Source organism: Rhinoraja longicauda, unplaced genomic scaffold (genome assembly GCF_053455715.1).
Source record: "Rhinoraja longicauda isolate Sanriku21f unplaced genomic scaffold, sRhiLon1.1 Scf000323, whole genome shotgun sequence".
NCBI lineage: Eukaryota > Metazoa > Chordata > Chondrichthyes > Rajiformes > Arhynchobatidae > Rhinoraja > Rhinoraja longicauda.
The window spans coordinates 69,666-74,665 of NW_027601541.1; positions in this window are offsets into that span (position 1 = coordinate 69,666).

Consider the following 5,000-nt stretch of genomic DNA (forward strand, 5'->3'; position numbering starts at 1 on the left):
AGCCTGTTCCCTATAAACCTAGGCATTCTAGCGAAAAGGGAGAGTGTGGGAAAGGGAAAGGCAAGGGGCAAGGGGCAAGGGGCAAGGGGCAAGGGGCAAGGGGCAAGGGGCAAGGGGCAAGGGGCAAGGGGCAAGGCGCAAGGCGCAAGGCGCAGGGCTCCCTGTTAGCTGTGTTCCCCTGTCACACGTCCGATGAAGACTGAGTTACTGGGACAAAACTGAGACTGCCAGTACCATTGTGTGGTCAAGACTGGGCTGTCAGGAAAAAATCCGAGACAGCCAGCACTTCCACTGAGACTAAGGCCAAGTGGCCGGGGCAAGCCTGAGGTGCCAGTGCCTCGTCCTGTCCTAACAAGGGATTGCGCCCATGCATATGTAAAGACCGAGCTGGTCTGGCAGCATCTCCGGAGAAACGTCTAGGTGACGTATCGGGTCGAAATCCTTCTTCGGACTGACACTCTCACTCAGCCTGAAACATCATCTATTCCTTTTCTCTAGAGATGCTGCCTAATTGGTGCAGTTATGGATAGTGAGGAGGCTTGTCGAATGATTCAGCAGGATATAGATAGGTTGAAAATATGTGCAGAGAAACGACTGATGGAGTTTAATCTGGACACACTGCAGCCATGGTGTATCACTGTGGAGGGTGTGAATAGACTGGGTGCTCATTAAATGCGTTATTCACCTTGGTCATCTAGACATGAGTCAAGCATTCCGAGTGTCATTGGAAGTGCACGCATCTAGGAATGTGGAGAGTATTCATTATTGTCTTGATATTCTTTATAGACCATGGATTGAACAATGTAAGACCTGATTTGGATTCATAATCCAAGTAGCCCCAGAAATACCTTCACATTATAAACTTGGAGAATGCAGCATTTACATTGATTAAGCCTAGATGAATGGGAGGGTGGTGAGTGGATTGGAAGCAAGTGAGGAAACGTCCAAGTTCAGAAAGTGTGGGGCTGAGGGGAATGTGGATGGTGTTTTGATCTGCTGCCTTTGGTCACTTTTCACTGCTTTTCACTGTACCTCGATACATGTGACAATAAACTAAACTGAACCGAGCTCTGTCTACCTAGATGACTGGATTGGTGTACTCAGATGGAATGTAAACATTTCATGACCCCTGCTGCCACTTTGACTCTGCTCCCACCTAGACCACTCTGACTCTTTCCCTCCCTTTGACATCTCTACCCCCATCTCTGGAGTTACCAGGTGAGTGTGTGTTGTGGTGGTTTATATGCAGTAGGTGAATGGGGGCTGTACCGCCAATTACTATTTGCTCTATCAGCACTTCCTTTTGTGGCCAGTTCACAGATCCGTTAATGAAAACACTTTTGTTTTATAGCAAATTTAACTTGGAAGGTCGTTCCGATAATATTCTGGCACTTCAATGGCCACCAAACGTCTGTCAGGTAAATAGAATTATTTGTGTGCCAGTCTGAGTGCTTTGATTGTGAGAGCATGCAAATAGTGTCATTATCACAGAAGCTGCTTTAGAGATCATATTGCCATATTAATAATTAGAATCTGGATGGCATGACTGGTAGGTTTATGGATGTACCTGCTCCCAGTCAACCTTTGCCAGGTCCTGTTTCATGACATTCATATCATCCTTCCCCACTTCAGATCCTTATTTTCTAGTCCTTGTACCTTTCCTTATCCACCTTGAAACGCACGTTTGGAACAATAAGGTTGAGAGAAGATTGGTGGTATAGTGGACAATGAAGAGGCTTGTCTCAGGTTACAACTGATTTGGATGAGAGTGTACAAGGCTTGATTAGTAAGTTTGTAGATGACAATAAAGTAGGTGGTATCGCAGATTGCAAAGAGGGTTATCAAAAATTACAGCAGGGTCTTGATCTGCTGGGCAAGTGGGCCGAGGAGAGACAAATGGAGTTTTATGCAGATCAGTGCAAGATGTTAAATTTTGTAAAGTCAAACCAGAGTAGAACCTTCGCAGTGAATGGGAGGGGCCTGTGGAGTGTTGTAGAGCAGAGGGATCGGGCGGTGCAGCAGTAGAGTTGCTGCCTTACAGCGCCAGAGACCCGGGTTCGATCCTGACTACAAGTACTTGTCAGTACAGTGTTTGTAAGTTCTCCCCGTGACCTGTGTGGGTTTTCTCTAGGATCTCCGGTTTCCTTCCACACCCCAAAGACATACAGGTTTGTTGGATAATTGGCGGGGTATAATTGTAATTTGTCCCTAGTGTGTGTAGATTAGTGTTAATGTGTGGGGATTGCTCATCTGCGCACTCAGTGGGCCGAAGGGCCTGTTTCCACGTTGTATCTCTAACTAAACTAAAAACTAAGCAGTGAAAGTGCTAGTGTAAAGTGTAGTTCCCTGAAAGTGGCATCACGGGTGGTTTGGGTATTAAAGAGGAGTTTTAGTGTATTGGCTTTCATCAGTCATAGGGAATGGATATGGTGAATGTACAGTTTTTTACCCAGGATAAGAACCTGAGAGCAGAGGCCTAAGGTGAGAGGGGAAAGAATTAATAAGAATTTCTTCACACAAAGGGTGGTAGTTATGGAAAATGAACTGCCAGAGGAGATCGTTGAGGCACGTACAATAATAGCATTTAAAAGACATTTGGGCAGGCACATGGACAGGAAAGGTTTAGTGGGATATGGGCCATACCTAAGGAAATGGTACTAGCTTAGGTGAGGCACCTTGGTCGGCATGGACGAGTTTGATCAATGGGCCTGTTTCCGTGATGACTCTTTACGACCGAGCACACACTTTATGCAGGTATGCCAAATAAGACAATCCACTGTTCATTGTTACCAATGGAGTGTGTCGATGTTGAAAGGCTTCAAGAATACTGTACGAGCATCTCTGAAACTTGTTCTGTCACCACCTAATCGTTTGCCCTCAGTCAGCGATCCACAAAGCAGCTGCCTTCTGACATCAGACCCTCTTGTGACATGTCCTGCTCCTCTGATCTGTGATTCCTTCAGTAACGTGTACATGTTTTTAGTTTCAGAGATACAGAGTGAAACAGGCCCATTGAGTCCGTGCTGAACAGCAATCACCAGTACACTAGTTCTATCATACACACTAGGGACAATTAACCTACAAACCCACACGTCTTTGGGATGTGGGAGGAAACCAGAGCATCCAGAGGAAACACACGCAGTCACAGCAAGAACGTGCAAACTCCATATAGACAGCACCCGTAGTCAGGATCAAACCCGGGTCTCTGGCATTGGGAGGCAGCAGCTGTACTACTGCGCCAATGTGCCACCCATGGTGAGGAGGTTTATTTGGGACAGAATGTGTGTATCTGGATTTCTGTCTGAAGAGTGATTGGTTACATGGTGATATTGATCTAATAAGATGGGCAGAGTAATGCCAGGTGGAAGTGAGACCATATACATCAAAGGTCTAATAAGGGTAGAACAAGAGGAAAGGTTATGGAGGTTAGGCCAGTGGTCTGCTCTTCCTGTGGGAGTTTGGGAACATTTCTGGTGTGTCTGACTACACCTGCAGGAGGCTGTGTCCAGCTGCAGCTTCCCACTGTGTAGTGCCGTGGAGAATTTGATTTACGGAGAACTTTGTTGACTGAATTTAGCAATTAGTCACACTGCAGGTAGAGAAAGGAAGGAGGTGGATGACCAGGAGGAGCAGTAAGTGCAGGCAGGTCGTGCAGGAGTGAGTGCCCTGTGGTCATTCCCCTCGCAGACAGAGTAGGTCTCTCAGAGGAAAGTTGCAGCAGTAGCCAAGGTGTGGCACCACAGTTGGCTGTGATGCACAGCAGGGCAAGGAAACATCTCAGTGAGCTGTGGTGTGGGGAAGAGATGGACTTCCCCTTGGCTCAGAGCGAGATCCCAGGATGGTTTGTTGCCTCTCACGTGTCAAGGACAGGGATGTCTTGGATTGGATCCGGGACATTCTGAAAGGGGAGGGAAAACAGCTGAGATTGTTGTACACAATGGTACTGACAACCTAGGCAGAACGAGAGGTGAGATCCGACAGGGTGAACTTAGAGAGTTTGGTAGAAGTTTACAAAGCAGAACTTCCAGAGTGTAATCTCAAAATTCCTCTCAGTGCCATATGCCAATGATGGTAACAATAGAATAGATGAACGCATTGCTGAAGAACTGGTGCAGAAGACAGGCCTTTAGCTGATGAGATTACTGGGATCACTTCTGGGCAGGTGTGACCTGTACAAGAGGGACAGGGTGCATCAGAACTGGAAAAGGACTAACATCCTCTCAGGGAGGTTTGAGGAATGGGTAGTAACGGCTTTTGATACCTTCATTAATCAGGGTGTTGAGTAAAGAAGTTGCAATATTGTGTTACAGTTGCACAAGATTTTGAGGCTGCATTTGGAGTATTGTGTTCAGTTTTGGTCACTCTGCAATAGGAAGGATGTCATTAAGCTGTAAAGAGCACAGAGAAGCTAGAAGAGGATGTTGCCAGGACTTGTGAGCCTGTGCTACAGAGAGAGGTTGTGTAGGTGAGAACGTTATTCTTTGGAGTGCAGGAAGATGAGCAATGATCTTATAAAGGAGTATAAGGTCTTGAGGGGAATAGATAGGGTATTTTACCGAACGTGGGGGAATCAAGAACAAGAAGACTTAGGTTAAAGGTGAGTGGGGCAAGATTTGATTGGAACCTGAGGGTCAATTTCTTCACACAGAAGGTGGTGGCAACATAGGTTACAGCCACCTGCTCCATGACCCTTGCATCCTTTAACAACCTGGGATTATCCCTTCCGGTGCAAGTGAATTATTAATGTTACCTCCTCCTCCTCCTCATCAGTTACCCCCACCCCCTCTCCCAGATCTGCATCCCTCCGCTTCTGGCAGCTCCCGTTTCCTGATAACGGGTGATACAATGCCCTCAGCCATGTTCCAGCTGTGCCTCTACCTTGATGCAGATCACTCGGTTATACCCTGATCTCCACACTCCGCTCATCCCATTTATAGGCCTTTGGAAGGCTCTTTGATCCGCTTTCCCTTGAAAAGCCTCTCTCCTTTTGTACTCACTGC